Source organism: Cnephaeus nilssonii (genome assembly GCF_951640355.1).
Source record: "Cnephaeus nilssonii genome assembly, chromosome: 20".
Lineage (NCBI taxonomy): Eukaryota > Metazoa > Chordata > Mammalia > Chiroptera > Vespertilionidae > Cnephaeus > Cnephaeus nilssonii.
Genome location: NC_137091.1, coordinates 7914026 through 7932228, shown reverse-complemented (window position 1 = coordinate 7932228; position 18203 = coordinate 7914026). Strand labels below are relative to the sequence as shown.

At 58.9% G+C, this 18203-nt stretch overlaps 1 protein-coding gene across 1 annotated transcript in view; it reads right to left on the bottom strand.

Moving 5' to 3' along the window:
* ZNF536 (zinc finger protein 536) overlaps window positions 1–18203 on the bottom strand; it is a gene marked incomplete at both ends in the record, with an annotated part of 155233 nt that overhangs the window by 9406 nt on the left and 127624 nt on the right. The gene's annotated exons all lie outside the window — the stretch shown is intronic.

Sequence of the window (18203 nt, the reverse complement as noted above, 5' to 3'; positions counted from 1 at the left end):
GGCATGGACTTGATCCGCACACGTGTTCAATGGTGCCAAAGGGGACCCAGTCCTGGCCCGGAGCACGGAGCCCGCGCAGCGAGAGCTGGGCTGCGTCCCCTCAGGATCTGACTGGCTGGACGCGGGAATGAGGCAACCTGCGATTTATTTCGTTTTAATTCAATTTGGTTTCACATCCTGTTTTGCAAGTCAGCAAGATGAGCGAGGTTTGCCGAAAAGGGGGTGGACGGAAGGAGGGAACGCGGTCGCCACGCAGGCTGTGCCGGCCCGTGCTGGCCGGGCCCGGAGCTGCCTTCCGCGCACACGGCGCCCGGCCTGCCCGCAGCCCCGCAGCCTCGCTATCTCGCGCTGAAGGGCCTATTTGTCTGCTTTAAGTGAAATCACTCAATTCTCAAAAGTCAGTGGAGGACTTTAGGAGGGGGAGGGCTCAGATAGGCTACTCCAAATAAGTTCCATTAATCAAAAGACACAGTGTAATGTAACTAATATTTTACAATTAGGGAAGACAAGATGGAACTCAAAGCCATCTATCTCTCTTACACCGCATGATCATCGATTCATAATCGGGCCTGAGAGTCGCAGGGAGATGCATTTACTGGATGGGGCGCGGGGGGAGGGCCGGTCGGAGCCGAGATAATGAACACGATGAGAGCACGGGCTGAGGCTGAGCCGGGATGACAGGGAGCTCACGCTGACGGATGACATGAGGACGCGGCAGACACCTGACAGCCGCCGCCGCGCTCCTTCCCCGGCACCGGCTCCTCAATTACCCCGGTGAGCCACCGAGCGGGGCCGGCCGGGGCCTCGGGGCCTCGGGGCCAGGCTGCCACGGTGCCCGGGCCCAGGTGAGCGCCACTCTGCTGGGCTGTGCCTCCCATTGTCTGCACTCCTGGGCACCCGGCGACGCCGGCCGCGCCGCTCCATCTGTTTGGTAATAAAATGTCCACGTCTTCAAAGAGAGTCACTGCCACCTTCAGGAAGAGATGAGCTGGCCCTTTCCAGAGAAAGAGGGAGAGAGAGGGAGGGGGAGAGAGAGAGAGAGAGAGAGAGAGAGAGAGAGAGAGAGAGAGATGGAGGGATGGAGGAAGAAAAGAAGGAAGGGAAAGAGGGAGGGAGGAAGGAAGGAAAGAGAGAAAGAGAAAAAGAAAGAAAGAAAGAAAGGAAGGAAGGAAGGAAGGAAGGAAGGAAGGAAGGAAGGAAGGAAGGGAAAATAGAACGGGGTGCCGGGGAGTTGGGGAGGCTCGAAGCGGCAGAGTGGCCACCAGGGCTTGCATTCCCGAATGACGGGCTGGAGCCCCCGTGCGTCCTGCGGGTGGTGAGCCGAGCGGTCACAGGGCAGAGAGGGTGGGACGGCGCGGGCAGTGCACAGGCCTCCCTGGACGTGGGGACCCTGAGCCCCACCACAGGCCCGTCCTGAACCCCCACGCGGGCCCCACAGCCCGTGGTTTCTGTCTGAGACACAGATGGCCTCAGCCACGTGCTCAGGTAGCGTCTCTGAACAAAGAGAAGCCAGCCGTCCCTGGTGGTGGGGGAACCGGGCTCAGTGGGACGGCAGGCCCGCGGGGCAGGCGGGGGCGACGGGCCCTAGGCGTGTGGTTAACCTACAAGCCGTGGTGACCACTTACGTGACACGCGCAGACGGAAGCCAGAGGTCGGGCGAAGGCACGGTGGGTTTGCTCAGCGTTCCTTTTTCCTGTCGGAACTTGACCGCTGGATGTGTCCCTTGCTGCTGACCACCCTGCCCGCCTCCGCCTGCCCCGCCCCTCCCCCGTTCCCTCTCTGCCTCCACGGGGTCTGCTGCCAGGGCCGGTGGCCCGGAGCTGAAGGGACGGGGCTGGATGGGAGCATGCGGATGCGTGTGGGTGCACCCCGACCCTCACACATGAGGACACTCCCTGTCGTGAGGCCCCGATGCCCCGGCCTCTCTGCCCACTGGCACCTCGGACGGGCACCAGTGAGGGCAGGGATGGCTCTGCCAGGAGGCTGGTCCCAAAGTCGTTTCCGCTCTGGGGACAGGGGTGCAGGGCTGGCCCTCCGGGTGGGAAACTTGTCACCTGGTATCACCTGGTGCTTTCTGACGACCCGATGGTGCCAAGGACACGAGGTCCTGGGAACACGGGGTGCTGAGTCCGATCGGCTGGGCCAATCACAGGGCAAGGGTGCGGCAGCCAATCGATTCCTGTGGCCCAAGGAGCCATGACTGGGAGCCCCCAACAGCACCCCGGGAGCGGCACCAAGACCGCACGCGGGCCCAGGAGGCCGAGTCTGAGAGCACAGACACACTCGGCGCCAATGTGTGTGCCCCGCGAGGCTCGGGAGCCACCGTGCCGGACCGTGGGGCATCCCCGCAGCTGCCCCCGGCCCACCAGCCGTCAGCACCAGGAAGTCATGCTCGGAGCCAGAGCCCTCTCCCTGCCTGGGCTAAAGGCCCAGTCACACGCGGGCCTTCAACGCGAGCCAGGCCCTCGCTCGCTGACGCCATCACGCACAGAGCCAGCCAGAGCCCAGCCTCCGGACAGGAAGGTCCGGGAATCCGCCTGCACACGGGGTCCTAACCTCTCTGCGCTGGGACTCTGCCCTCGGAGGCAGAACTGAGCGTTTTCCGGTGGAACAGGCCTGCCAGGTGTACCAGTTAACAATGTGGATTTTTTTCAATCAATGGAGTTACACGTATGTTAATATATACTAGTATGCGATTTGATATGTATGCTATTTTGTTGTATTGACAGCAAGCTTCAAAACTTCATATGTCAAATTTTCTGAAGGTGTTAGCATCATAGATATTTTTACACTTAAAAATGTCAAATTTCGTGCCAAAAAAAGAGCATTTGCGGGAAGTTTTAATTCATTACTTTATTTTGAAGAAAAAGTTATCGTATACTTCGGGAAGCTTGTGGTGAACATGCTCCATCTGAAGATACTTGTGAACGCGGGTTTAAACGCTTTAAAAGTGTTGATTTCGATGTGAAAGACAACGTCCAGGTCAACCGAAAAACTTTGAAGACCAACAATTACAAGCATTATTGGATGAAGATGTGTGTCAAACTCAAAAACAACTTGCAGAAAGATTAAACGTCGCTCAGCAAACAATTTCTGATCATTTACAAGCAATGGGAAAGATTTTATTTTATTTTTTTTAATATATTTTATTGATTTTTTTACAGAGAGGAAGAGAGAGGGATAGAGAGCTAGAAACATCAATCAGCTGCCTCCTGCACACCTCCTACTGGGGATGTGCCCGCAACCCAGGTACATGCCCTTGACCGGAATCAAACCTGGGACCTTTCAGTCCGCAGGCCGACGCTCTATCCACTGAGCCAAACCGGTTAGGGCAGTGGGAAAGATTTTAAAGGAAGGAAAATGGGTGCCACATCAACTGAATGAAAGACAAATGGAAAACCGAAAAGTCATCAGTAAAATGTTGCTTCAACGGCAGGAAAGAAAGTCTTTTTTGCATCGAATTGTGACTGGCAATGAAAAGTGGATTTATTTTGAGATTCCCAAACGCACAAAATCATGGGTTGATCCAGGTCAACCATCAATATCGACTGCAAGGCCAAATCGCTTCGGAAAGAAGACAATGCTCTGCATTTGGTGGGATCAGGAAGGTGTGGTGTATTATGAGCTTCTAAAACCAGGTGAAACCGTTAATACTGATCACTACCGACAACATATAATCAATTTGAACCATACTTTGATAGTAACACGACCAGAATGTGCCAGAAGATATAGCAAAGTAATTTTACTTCATGATGATGTACCATCACACACTTCAAAACCAGTTAAAGACACGTTAAAAGATCTTGCCTGGGAAGTATTATTAACCCACCCACCGTATTCACCAGACCTTGCTCCTTCAGATGACCACTTGTTCTGATCGATGGCACACGCACTTTCTGAGCAGCACTTCAAAACATATGAAGAAGTGGAAGATCGGGTCTCTGAATGGTTTGCCTCAAAACAAGAAAAGTTCTATTGGGACGGTATCCACAAATTACCTGAAAGATGGGGAAATGTGTAGCCAGCGATGGACATTACTTTGAATAAAGCACTTTTGATGTTTCTCTTGAAATTATCGTGTTTTCTTCGATTACAAAATCCGCATTATTAACCGGTACACCTGGTATTTATGGAGACCACCCCCTCTGGAGCCCAGGGCATTGTGGGAGGAAGCAGGAAGCAGGCTGGGCCCAGCACGTTCTCAGGGGAGCCCCTCCTCTGGGTTGGTCATGTGCTTGAGGTTTGATCAAATGCAGGACAAGGAAGATGTATGATTTCTAAAGTGAGAGACTCTTAGAGGGAAATATGCATGCACCATGCTACAGGCTTGTGTTACTGTATCAAAACACACACACAAACCAGCCTAGCCTGTTTCCTCAGTGGTGAGAGCATCGGCCCCAGGACTGAGGGGTCGAGGGGTCGATTCCGGGTCAAGGGCATGTTCCTTGGTTGCAGCTTGATTCCCAGCCCGGGTCAGGGCACGTGTGGGAGACAATCAATCAATGTGTCTCTCTCACATCGATGTTTTTCTATCTCCCTCCCTCTTCCTTTCCCTCCCTCTCTCTCCCTCTGTCTCTCCCTCCCTCCCTTTCACTGTCTCTCCCCAAAAAAACAACAAAAAATCAATGAAAAAAATATCCTTGTGTGAGGATTAACAAAAAACAAAAAACCCCAACCAGAGTTAAAGGTCTGAATTGTTCAGCTGAAGGAGGTATGAATGGAGGCCTGGCTGTGCTCTGATAGCCACACAGAGTGGGCGCAGCCTCCAGGTGAGGACTTAGGGAAGGGACAGGTGGGATAGAGGAGGGGAGGAGCAGGGGGGAGGGGAGGGGCAGGTGGGGGAGAGGAGGGCAGGTGGGGGGAGGGGAGGGCAGGTAGGGATGGGTGGGAGAGGGGAGGGGCAGGTGGAGGGAGGTGGGGCCGGCTACAGTGGAGGGGTTGTTTTGTCTTCCAAAGGTTCCTGGACCCAGCCTGTGGGCTCCTGTCTGTGCTTTGGGTTGTGGTGTTAGGAGTTCCTGTTTTTGAAAAGGTAGGTAGGGACCAACCCATTCCCTCTGAGGCCCCTGGTTTTCAAGGGTCGGGTGGGCGCTAAGTGTCCACAGCGGGAGGGAGCTAGGGACCCCAGAAGGAGCAGAGTTGGGGCTGCCCTCCTCGCCCCGCAGTGGGTGGGCCGGCGGCGGGAAACGGAAGTAGCAGAGGCTTTCAGAATGAAAACATTTCCAGGATTATAAAGCCGGCTCTACCCCTCCACCTCCAAACAAATCATTGGGGCGGATATTAAGCCTGGAAGGTCTTTCCCATTTCTTATTAGAATGGAGATGACTTAGAACGCGTGGCCAGATCCCATACAGTTGGCCCTCGTTCCTTCCCCCTCCGCGTCATCTGACACCGGGCGGGGGCCATTGTTCCAAAGCTGAGGTTCCTGCACCCCTGCACCGCCCAGGCCCGGCGGGGAGGGGTCCCCTGACCCCGCTTTCCAAGGAGATGCGGCCTTAATGGTGGTCTCTCGCGCCACCTGGAGGCCGGAGGGCGCACGGCAGCGTCACCCGGAGGAAAATTAAATACAGCTGAATAATTGAATGAGGGGGCAAGTTGAATCAGGGGTCACCATCTGCTTGACTAGAATTGTTGGCACACTTCAGCTGAGCCGCGCGGCTCGTAAACATGCCTGCAGTTATCATAGCGTGCACGGCCCTAAAATGAAAGAAAATGGGCCCTAAAATAAGCCCGCGCTAATTAAACATATACCATCTTGTTGTCATGGAGACCGGAGTGAAGGTCACCCGTTTCTCATGGCATTAAGGAGGGTGCTGGTGCCAAAAAAAAAAAAAAAAGACAGGTGATCCTTTCATCTCCCAGGGAGGGGAGAGGGCTCCTCAGGGCGGGAGGTGCGGCCGGGAGGGGTGGCGAGGGGAGAGGCCAGCCCACTCGCAGTCCCCATGCCTGCTTCCTCCCGGCATGAAGGGGGAGGGAGGGCACTGAGCATATGACACCATCGTTGCAAGGGCGGTGTCGGGAGGGACCCGGTGCCCCTGCCAGCGTTGCTTAACGTCATGCCCAATTGGCGCATTCGTCCCTGGGGTGGGGCGGGGGCCGGGGCAGGCATCCTCCCCGGGAAAGAGGTGCCACATCTGAGCTGGCGTCGCTGCCAGCTGCCGCCCGGAGCCGGGGTGACCAGGGGTCTGGATGTGGCGGGTGCGGAGCTGTGAGAATTCCAGCGGGCTCTGTGTGCCCGACCGGCGGGCACGCCTGTTTCAGGAGAAAGACCAACTCCTATGCCCGTCTCATAACCTCTCTCCACCTCGGAACCAGCCCTCGCTCAGGGCCTGGGCACGGGGGTGAGGGGGAGGTTTGACACTGGGGCAGCACGCACAGGCCTCCTGCAGACCCCGGACCTGGGCCTCCGAGCTGGGACAAGCCCGGGGATGAGCCCCGTGAGGTTGGGGATTTGAGGCGGCGCTTCCCCGCCCCCGCCGGGTGGCCCCCCAGCCCTTGCCCGCCTTCTGCACGTGGCAACGGCCTCTCCCCTCCCCCGTGGTGCCTCCCGGAGGCCCTGCCGCCGTTTCCCGTGGGCACTGTCCATGGCGACGGATCGCTGAGGAGAGACAGCAGGGTGACCCCAAGTGCAGGGGGACCTCCTTGGGGACGCAATTAGCGTCGGTTGGATCCCAGGCTGCGGGGCTGACGGCCACAGGCTCCGGAGGGGCCGCTCCCTCTCGCAGGCGGCGGCGATGCCAGGCGGAGAGGCGGCCGGAGACGGAGCCAGGGGACGGCTGGCCACGAGGCCTCGGGCACCGCGCCCGGCAATTAGGGGCCGTCAAACCAGGCTGGTGCCCGTCTCTCGCCTTGAAACCAGGCTGCAGGCGGCTTCCCGGAAGCCAAATGATGGCCACCGGCGGGAGGGGCGAAGGCAGGAGGCAAGGCCGGGGCGCCGCCCAGCAGACGCAGGGCGGGGACACCCAGGAAGGACCCCTGTCCTCTGGGCCACAGCTCTCTCCCGCTGTGCTTTCTGCTGGGCGCCCCACCTCGCCAGCTCCAATGCTCCCTCCTCCGGGAAGCCCTCCCGGATGCTCTCCAATACACAGGGCGCCCTTTCCCACGCAGCCAGGCAGGGTCACAGCTGCCGTCCGCCCACACGTGCCTCTCAGACCCTCGCTCCAGCCTGGCCCGCGGTCGGCCTGAGCCCCTCCCGGTCCCTTCACCCCCGGAAACCACGCAGTGACCCGCTGCCCGCCCCACGGGCTCCCATTCCTGGAAACAGACTTTCCATGACCAGGAGGCGTGAAGGGAGGTTTCCCTGGGGTTGGGACAGCCGGCGGGGTGGGGTGGGGGGGGGGAGGGAGGGGGAGAGGGAATGGCAGGATTTGGTGAATGTAAGGGGCTGGGAAATGGGGGGGGGGGGGGGCGAGGCACACCTGGCAGGGGCCCCAGGATGAGAGTCAACTGTGGGATGGATAAGTGAGGGGCAGTCTGTGCATGGGCGCCGCCTCCCCTTCCTTGTTGCTTTGGTGACAGAGGCCCCGGGTCTATGGCCCTGGCTCCCAGACCCACCTGTGTCTCCTGGGGTCGGCCTGACCCTGTCCCCTGGCCGGCCACACCATCGTCCTCCCTTCCCCATGCCTGTGCCGCCCCCACCTGCCCACCCGCCGGGCCTTTGCCCAAATGCACGTGGGGATGGGGCCTGGGTAAGCCAAGCCCAGGAACCTGGCAGCCGGCACCACGCTCCCCTGCTCACCCAGCAGGCGGGTCCAGCTCTGACACAGACCGGGGCCTGAGACCCCAGAGACCACCCGTCAGAGGGGCAGCAGCTGCCCAGCTCTGGCTGACCCACCCCACAGCACAGCGGCCGCGGGCAGGACTGGATGCTGTCAGGGGGCCAGGAACGCAGTCTGGGGGTGAGATCCCCAAGTGGTAAATGTCAACCACCACGTCCAGGCTTTGGGGGCTCCGGGGACCAAGGCTGTCACGTCTGCAGATGCTGGGAGCCCGTGACCTCCCACTGCTGCTCAGCCACCACTCCTGCCTCTCCCCTGGGGTCCCTCCCCTGGGGTCCCTCCCCTGGGGTCCCTCCTTGAGGGCTCCGTACACCCCAGACAGCGCCTAGTGAGGGAAGAAGGCTCCAAAGAGTCCTGGCAGCTTCTGTGGGAGCCACTGCCTAGCCCCGAGGCTTCATGGCCACCCCGTGGGCTGTGCCACGCCCAGTACCTTACCCTGCCACCCCATAGGCTGTGCCATGCCCCAGAGTCCCCACCCTGCCACCCCATAGGCTGTGCCATGCCCCAGAGTCCCCACCCTGCCACCCCATGGGCTGTGCCACGCCCCAGAGTCCCCACCCTGCCACCCCATGGGCTGTGCCACGCCCAGTACCCCACCCTGCCACCCCATGGGCTGTGCCATGCCCAGTACCCTACCCTGCCACCCCATGGGCTGTGCCACGACCCAGAGTCCCCACCCTGCCACCCCATGGGCTGTGCCACACCCCAGAGTCCCCACCCTGCCACCCCATGGGCTGTGCCATGCCCCAGTACCCCACCCTGCCACCCCATGGGCTGTGCCACGCCCCAGTACCCTACCGTGCCACTCCATGGGCTGTGCCACGCCCCAGAGTCCCCACCCTGCCACCCCATAGGCTGTGCCACGACCCAGAGTCCCCACCACTGCCACCCTATGGGCTGTGCCACGCCCCAGTACCCCACCCTGCCACCCCATGGGCTGTGCCACGCCCCAGTACCCCACCACTGCCACCCCGTGGGCTGTGCCACGCCCCAGAGTCCCCACCCTGCCACCCCATGGGCTGTGCCACGCCCCAGAGTCTCCACCACTGCCAACCCATGGGCTGTGCCACGCCCCAGTACCCCACCCTGCCACCCCATGGGCTGTGCCACGCCCCAGTACCCTACCCTGCCACTCCATGGGCTGTGCCACGCCCCAGAGTCCCCACCCTGCCACCCCATGGGCTGTGCCACGCCCCAGAGTCTCCACCACTGCCACCCCATGGGCTGTGCCACGCCCCAGTACCCCACCCTGCCACCCCATGGGCTGTGCCACGCCCCAGTACCCTACCCTGCCACTCCATGGGCTGTGCCACGCCCCAGAGTCCCCACCCTGCCACCCCATGGGCTGTGCCACGCCCCAGTACCCCACCACTGCCACCCCGTGGGCTGTGCCACGCCCAGTACCCCACCCTGCCACCCCATGGGCTGTGCCATGCCCCAGTACCCCACCCTGCCACCCCATGGGCTGTGCCATGCCCCAGTACCCCACCCTGCCACCCCATAGGCTGTGCCATGCCCCAGAGTCCCCACCCTGCCACCCCATGGGCTGTGCCACGCCCCAGAGTCCCCACCACTGCCACCCCATGGGCTGTGCCACGCCCCAGTACCCCACCCTGCCACCCCATGGGCTGTGCCATGCCCCAGAGTCCCCACCCTGCCACCCCATGGGCTGTGCCACGCCCCAGAGTCTCCACCACTGCCACCCCATGGGCTGTGCCACGCCCCAGAGTCTCCACCACTGCCACCCCATGGGCTGTGCCACGCCCCAGAGTCCCCACCACTGCCACCCCATGGGCTGTGCCACGCCCCAGTACCACACCACTGCCACCCCGTGGGCCTCTATCAGCCTCGAGCAGCCACAGCCCCACCTCCTGCCTCCCTCCTGGCCACCCTGGCTTCTCAGTGGTGATCTCGCCTCGAACCCCAAACTGCCCTGCGTGGAGCTTACCGCGGAGCAGAGGTTAAGGGGAGGGGCCTATTGATGATCCACCTTGCGATGGATTAACTTTCTAAATAAACCAGGCAGGTGCCCGGAGACAGGGAGCCCCAGGCCTCAGCCACCCGCCTCCTCGGCCGTGGCAGCGGGTTTAGGGCTCCGGGGCCACTGCACCTGCGCCTCCCCCCGAAGGGTCAATCACCAGGGGCGCCGGAGGGCAGACCGAGCGGGGAGGGGGGAGGCGCTGGGGCAGCCTGATGGCCGAGTGCGGCCGCGTGGCCTGGACGGGAGACCTCCCTGTCCTGCAGCCTGTGATTGGCTCTGGGGCCACCTGCCCGTGAAGACACACCCACTAAGACAGAACCAGGAAGGGGGTGAGCCTGAGGGAACCCACACTGCCACGTGGACAGCAGCCCAGGCCACCCAAGTGTCCCCCAAACACCAGCCAGTGGCCTGTTTCTCCACAAACGCAGCCTCCCCCGCCCCAGCACCATCGAGGCCGCCCGTCAGGCACAACTCCACGCGCTCTCAGGGCTTATAACCCTGAGAAACCGCCTGAGAAGCTTCAGAACAAGCCGTGGCCATTTACACCGTGGAACACTATGCAGCCCTGAAAAAGGATCTCATACCCCCTGAGACAGCATGGGGGGACCTGGAGAGCATCGTGCTACGTCAGTGGTCAGCAAACTGCGGCTTGCAAGCCACATGCGGCTCTTTGGCCCCTTGAGTGTGGCTCTTCCACAAAATACCACATGCAGGCACGCACATACAGTGCGATTGAAACTTCGTGGCCCATGCGCAGAAGTCGGTTTTCGGCTCTAAAAAGAAATTTCAATCATTGTACTGTTTTTTTTTTGTGTGTGTGTGTGTTTTTTAATATATTTTATTGATTTTTTACAGAGAGGAAGAGTGAGGGATAGAGAGTTAGAAACATCGATGAGAGAGAATCATCGATCAGCTGCCTCTTGCACACCCCCTACTGGGGATGTGCCCGCAACCAAGGTACATGCCCCTGACTGGAATCGAACCTGGGACCTTTCAGTCCACAGGCCGACGCTCTATCCACTGAGCCAAACCGGTTTTGGCCCACTGTACTGTTGATATTTGGCTCTGTTGACTAATGAGTTTGCCGACCACTGTGCTAGGTGAATAAGCCAGCCAGAGAGAGACAAGGATCACATGACTGCACTCATATGTGGAATCTAGTGAACAAAATACACTGGGGGATGAAGGGGCATCTATATACTTTCAACAATAGAGATTAATTTTTTAAAAAAGAAAACTTCCTTTAATTGTAGAAAAGAATATGGTGGGATGCGTATTGTTTTCCCCACAAACCCCGCTGTCCAGAAACTGCCCAGCGTTGTCCCCAAAGACTTTTGAGAAAAGTTCTGGTGGAAAGGGCTTCGCTGCAAGAAGTTCTCAAAAAAAATAAAAATAAAAAGATTAAGCATCACGTGAGCATCCTTTTCACAAAGTGTGCATTGAGGAAAGACAGGCTGAATTCCCCGAGGCTCCATTACTGAAGCAAACATTAGCGTTTGCTCTGTTTCTAAGCTGGAATAAGATTGCACGGATGCACACCCCTCCTCAGCTGCAACCTAGGAGCCGGCGGGGACCCTGAGCAGCACGGGAGCATTTCAACCTCCCCAAATGCATTCAGCCCCGTGGCGGGCTCCCTCCGGAGGAGCGGCGCCTCCCACAGCAACGCGGGGCCATGGAGTCTGCAAAGGCTGTGGCCATGTTCCCAAATCCTGGCGGGGGGGGGGGGGGGGGGGCAGGGGGCTCCCCGGTCCTGGCGAGCGCGTGACTTCCGGGCACGGGGCGCGGACGTGGACTCTAGGAGTGAAAGGTGGGTCACGCCCTAGAGCTGCCCCATCCCCGGGTCCCCTTCACCGCACACAGGGTTTTACGCACAAGGGTCGAGCGTCCGCAGGAGGCACCGCGCAGGCGCAGGGGACCCCGAAGAGACCGCCCGGGGGGGCCACAGAGGTCTCCGCGCAGTGCAGGGCTTGGAGCTTGAAGCCGATGCGTATTCCCGTGAGCGCGCCCCGCCGCAGCCGCCTCGTGGCCAGAAGCGCTGGAGGGACCCCCAGCGCCCCCAGGAGGGCGTGTCTTCCCCAGAGGGAGGGCCTCCTGTGGCCGGGCCATGCCCCCCCAAACCCCACCGCAGCCAGCGCCTCCCCCGGGAAACACAGGGCCTGCGCCAGCCAGACGTCCTGTGACCTCTGACCTCTCTCCCCAAAGTGGGTCCCTGGGATGCACGCGATGCACCGGCACCCATAACTCAGGGTCTGAGGTCCGAGCGGGGCCTCCTTGCAGCGGAGGGAGAGGGTGGGCGCGGTCCTGGTCCATCCATGCGGGGGGGGGGGGGGGGGTGGTGGGTGGGATTGAGCCCACGTGAACCTGAATCTATTAGGTGAGCTCGGCATCCGGCGAACGTCCAGTGACCACGTAGGCACAGGGCTGCGTGTCGGTCACGGGTGGTATTTCAGCCATGGCGTGGGAGCCAGACCGGGAGGGTGTGCCGGAGGCACAGGGCGGGTCAGTGCGCAGAGGAGCTGGGCCAGCGCCTCAGCAAGACGCGCCCGGAGACCGGGGCCCCTGAGAGCCTTCTCTGCGTGGGCTTTGTCGCCGGAGCGGCACGCCGGGCGGGGCTGGGCCACGGCCTGGGGCATAGCCCTCCTCACAGGCCTGGCCAGCCCTCCACCCCCACTCGGGACACACTGGGCCCCGGGGCACCACAGGGACCTCTGAGTCATGGGGCGGCCCCTCTGACCCGGGACACAGAGCAGAGCTCGGCGGCTGGGCTGGGAGGTGAGGACCAGCTGTGTCTGCCGCACCTACCCTCGGCCTCGCACACAGCAGGTGCTCCATAAATGCAGTGTTGGGATTAACCTACGGCCACCTGTCCTTTCATTTTTTCCAAGAGTCAGAAAAACGGACCCTGTGTTTCCCCCCAACCCCAGCGGAGGTGGACATTGCCCACGGTGCCCCCCACCCCAGGACAGCCGCCCTCCCCAGCACAGCCCCCCACGTCCTGCATGTCCCCTCACTGGACCATCGCCCAGGGATTAGTAACAGAGCCCACCCATCTGTGAGTTTCCGGCGCCCTCTTGTGGCCATTTCGGATTCACAGCGCCTGGTCCTTGAGCGGACAGCCCAGGACCCCTGGACCTCCCGCCCCCCAGGAAGGGGCCCCAGGCTCTCCAGCAGCAGCAGCTGGACACTGAGGCCAAGGCCTCGGGGACGCTGACCGCGGACAGGCAGCCTGGAGCACTCATAACCCCTGAGGAGGTGGGGCACCTTATTTCCTGTTATTAAAAACCTAAAAGCCGATCTTCTGATCTTATACACAGCCTTTGTTGGTGACTGCACTCAAGCTCCATTCAGGCCCGCAGGGTGCTTTGTCATCTTGGGGTTTCCGACCACCACCTTGTGCCCCACAGGCAGCTTTGCATGGGCAAGTCCTCCTGACTGATGGACACGGGGCAGGACACACAGGCACGCGCCAGGCCGGTCTCCCTCTCCCCAACCCCCCCCCCGACACCTGGCAGCCCGGTGATGCCCCCCCAGGGCCTGTGCACAAGTCCCTGCCCTGCGCCTGGGCAGGCGGCAGCTCCTCTGAACTCAGTGTCCGTTCCCTGAAAATGGACAGTGACACCTGCCCGGGGGGAAGGAGCTGACCCGGGAGGCCTGCAGGCACCAATACAGCCGCTTCTCTGACCCAGGTCATGGGTGCTGCAGTCCGACAGCCCCTGACCTGTGCTGGGGGCGGGGGGGAGGGAGGGCAGGGAGGGAGAGAGGATACGGAAGGGGTGTAGGCCACTCAGCATCTGCCCCTGTGTCTGGGACAGGAGGACATGAGTCTGAGTCTGGTGCCGCCGTCTCTCTGACATAGCCAGGTGTGCTCTAAGTAGCCTGGATTTAAAATTTGGGCAGGTTTGGTTTAAAAAAAAAAAAAAAAAGGAGAAATTAAAAGGTGTCTCTAGGCACCAGTTCTGAGAGCAGGGACTAGACCAGTGACGTCTCCAGCCCCCGCACCCCCAGTGGGGCTCCTGGGTCCCCTCCAGGCAGGACTCGGGGCTGTTCCCAGAAGGACCCACCGAGGGCTCAGAACAGGGAGCAGTGGAGATGGATTTTAGCCTGAAGGCAAGCGTGGGTGCCATTGCTGTGCAGAGACTGCCACCTGCTGGTGGCCGGAGGTGAGAGCAGCAGCGCTGGCTGTTCCCTAGTGATGGGAGCCGGGCAGGTGCACCTGCTGATGGGAGGAGCTGGGTCTCAGCACAGCATCGCCTGGCGTTAAGCACAGGTGAGCCAGCGATCATGCCTGCACACGTGTCTATGGCATGCCTGCCTCTGGCCAGTGACCCCTCTTTGTCCCTCAGCCCTCTGACCCCAATGCTCCCCACACTGCTGCGCACCCCACCGGCCTGTGCCAGGAGGAAACCTGGCTAGGTCCCTGGGGCCTGACATGACATGGAAATGCCTTCCAGAACAAAGATCCCGAGTGTACCCCTGACCCTTCTGGGCAGCCACACAGCCTTTCAACAGCCAGGTTCCCCATAAGCCACCTCCAGGAGGTCTGTCCCAGCAAGGGGACCCTAGCTGGGGGTGCCAGCACAGGCTGGAGGGGGTCCTCAGGCCCAGACCCTGCATCTCACAGCTGCGCTGAGCTGCCTCCCCGGCCTTCCCCGCCGCCTGCAGACTGCAGCCCAGCAAAGCAGCCGACACAGCTCTTAGCCTGCACTGCTTCTCGTTTTCCAACTCTCTCTTCATCAGATGTGGCTTGCTAGACCCAAAGGGCTTCCTCTGGATCAAGCCACTTCCCTCTCCCTGAGCCCCAGGAGGCGCCACTGCGGCCTCCTCACAGGCGGGGACGCGGAGGCTGCAGTGGGTGTGTGAGCCGTCCTGGGGCCCAGGCACAGCCAGGGTGTCGGGGTGCACTTGGGGTCCGGGTTCACAGCAGAAGACGCTCCCTGATGACAGCTGCAGGGACCCCTCAGCCGGCACTGTGTTCAAAGGCCCAGGTTTTATCTCTCCCCCCTCCTGAGTGTCCCCACTCCTGGATTCAAAACAAGAACTAATAAAAACCACGGGGAAATCCAATTCTCTGTGTGGCAGGGGTTCACCCACATGTGAATGTGCTGTTGTAAGATGCCACCCCTGGAGGTAGGCTGTTCTATTCCCCCGTTTTCAAATGAGGAATCCCAGACCAGAGAAGTTAAGTAACTGGCCCGAGGTCACACAGCAAGGGCGGCGCCAGGGTCTGGGCCCATCCATGGAGCACATCAGAGCCTGACGTCCACCCTGTGTTCTAGGAAGCAGGCTGGCATCCTTCAAACGCCAAGACCACGTTCCCGAGTCACAGGGCGCCCCTCACCCAGCTGCCCAAGGTCAGGTTTGCCACAGCGTCCACGCCTGCAGCCACCGCGCACAGCCAGGGCAGCCGGGCAGCCGTGGTCAGCTGCAGAGGCAGGCGAGGGGGACGCATCCGCCTGATAAGCTCTGTTTGCAGCCTCCCCATGATGACATTGAACGCGGGCCTGGTGCGGTTTATTTTTTCAATCCAGGAATCTAAACAAATGATCCCCCTTCTAGGTACATCTATCATCCGATCTCCCTCACAGCTGTGAGAAAGCGCTATTAGTGCTTTCAAAGCAGTTTTATCAGAGATTAAAGAAGCCTGGGGGTGGGGGTGGGGGTGGGGGGTGGGATTGGCAGCCGAGACAGCCATATGCCACTTGACCCGGCCCGTGAACCTGTTGTTCATTCCGGAGAGGGGATTACGGCGTCACTTTTAGTAACCCCCTTTTCACATGGAAATTTCTTTTCAGAGCAAAGATCTGTCTTTAATAGCATCACCCTAAAAACATGCCTATTTCTTAATTCCCTGATCACGGACATATAGATTTTTTTATAGTGTCTGCGAGCATACATTAATGTTAATTTCTCCAGGCCCCTTTGTATTTTGTTAATGTCACGGTCTGCGTTAAACCTTGCCAAGTTTCTTAACTGTCATGTTAATTCCAAGACCTATTCTGCATTCTCTGACATTTCAGGACAGAACAAGGCGGTAAAAATAGATTAGAAACAGCTTAGAAGTATTATAAAACCTAGGGCCTTGCAGATGGCGGAATTAGGTCTGCGGAGTGGAAATGTAGCGACGCGAAGCACAATAATATTAGCGCAGTCCATTCACCGCGAAGGTAAATATTTGGAAGGGCTCGCAGGACGGCGCTGGAGGCGCGCGGGGAACCCGGGAAACGAGACACGTTCTGTCGCTTTCAGCAACTTATTGCAGACAAGCACCTCATCCTGACACGTCGCGGGGTTCCCAGGTTTGCCCTGGATTTTGTTCGGAGTCAGTTCAAAGGCCACGAACACTGTTACAGGCCGAGGGCCGTCTGCGGGTCTCCGAGGGGAGGCCGGCAGTGGCTGCCCTCCGATGGTCACAGGCGGAGACACTCTCAGGGACAGAAGGGAAGTCGGACCCGTTTTCTTAACCGGATGGGATGGGCGAGCGCCCACCGCCCTGCCCTGGCGCACTCTCCATTTCAAAGGCACGCTGTGGTCTCGGGAAGTCTCAGCTCCGTTCCCGGGGAGCAGGATGGAGTCGGGGTTAAAAGTGCTTTCTTCCTCCCCCAGGGGAGCTAGTATTGTGTGTGTGTGTGTGTGTGTGTGTGTGTGTGTGTGTGTGTGTGTGTTTTAAATCCCCTTTTCCTTTAAGGAGGCCTCATTATTCCCATCGTCCTCGCTCAGCCCATGAGGCACAGTCCACATCCCGCCAGGCCCCTCCCTCCCCCTGTTTCTGAGCTCTCTCTCATTACCGCCGTCTTTTTCCCACAGCCCCGCTGGCGGCTCACACACAACGCGGCATTAACCCGGGCACCGGCCCTCCGGCCCCCGCTGACCCCCTAAGACGCTGTGTTGAAATGATAATTGCTACACTCCTCGCTGGAAAACCAGAGGGAAGAGCCCCCCGTCAGTCACCACAAGGTATTATCTGAGGCCCCGTATTCAGAACTCACAGATACATTAAAAAAAAAAAAAAAGAAAGAAAGAAAAGAAAAGAAAGAAAGAAACACACACACACAAACCCGCACTCACCACCCTGTCCCCCATCCATCCGCGGGCGGGGCCTCAGTCGGCAATTCTTTTCAGCTGACATAATCCAGATTGATTCGTTCAGCAGATAAAATTCAGGCCACTTCTGCCCTTTATGGGAGCAACATAATACCCGTCTTTATTCGGTAACAATGTAACCTAATGGGAGCGGAATGTGCAAAATGAGTGATCTTAAATTACTGGGCCCCGCCAGGGCCCAGCACAAGCTGTGGCTTAATGCACAAAATCATTAGGCCCCGATTACTGGCGCCCTCTGCGCCCCGGAGGTCAGGCCCCGCCTGCGGACGCTATTTTCAGGGCAGAAACTCTTTGCTAAGATCTTGATGAGGACCGTGTTCTGGGGGGGCCCAGCCCAGGAACCACAGCTGAGGGAGAGCTGCCGTCGAAGGGATGCTGAGGTCAGGGGGGGGGGGGGGGGGAGACCTCTGGTGCTGCCAATGGGTGAAGCTCTGGTCTGGGAAATGTGGAGAAGATTCGGGGAAAAAAGGAAAGCATCAAGATAATGACTCATCTCCCATCTCAAACCTGGAAATGCCGGCCGGGCGTTTGGCTGTAAATTCACCCGCTCGTGTTCCTCTGCATTGCTATCGACACTGAGTGGCCAGATGATGATGACCTCTGAACGCATAATAATCTGGCCACTCAGTGTATATCCTATAGGATAAAAGGCTAATATGCAAATTGTCCCCTCGACCAGGAGTTCGACCAGCAGGCAGGCCGGCCAACCGCCCATGTCCCCTCCCCCTGGCCAGGCTGGCCAGACCCCACCCATGCACGAATTCATGCACCGGGCCTCTAATACATATATATAAACACTGAGTGGCCAGATTATTATGCAGTCAGAGATCATCATCATCTGGCCACTCAGTGTATGTTTTATACAAAACGTGTGCTTCCATATAATGACCTGTCACTAAGTAAGTTTTCCTGTGCACAACTCTGTGTGCATAACTGTATGTTTTCAAGAAATTTATGCTTCAAAATATACCATTTCACTAAATGTCTGTTCTACACATAATGATACATGTGTAACTACGTAATGTTTTCATAGCACTTATGCCTCCAGCCCTGGCTAGGCAGTTCAGTGGGTTAGAGCATCTTCTGGACACGCCAAGCATGAGGGTTCGGTCCCAGGTTAGGGCACAGACAGAAATCAACCAGTGAATGCATAACTAAGTGGACCCCCAAATCGATGCTTCTCTCCCTTCTTCTCTCTCTGAAACCAACCAATCAATAAAATGATGCTCCCACATGTATTTCCCCAGATATTTTACTAAGTATTTCCTATGTGTAACTATATAATATGCTTTTATAAAATGTATGTGTCAGCAGCTAACATTTCACCAAAGGTTCCCTATTTCACC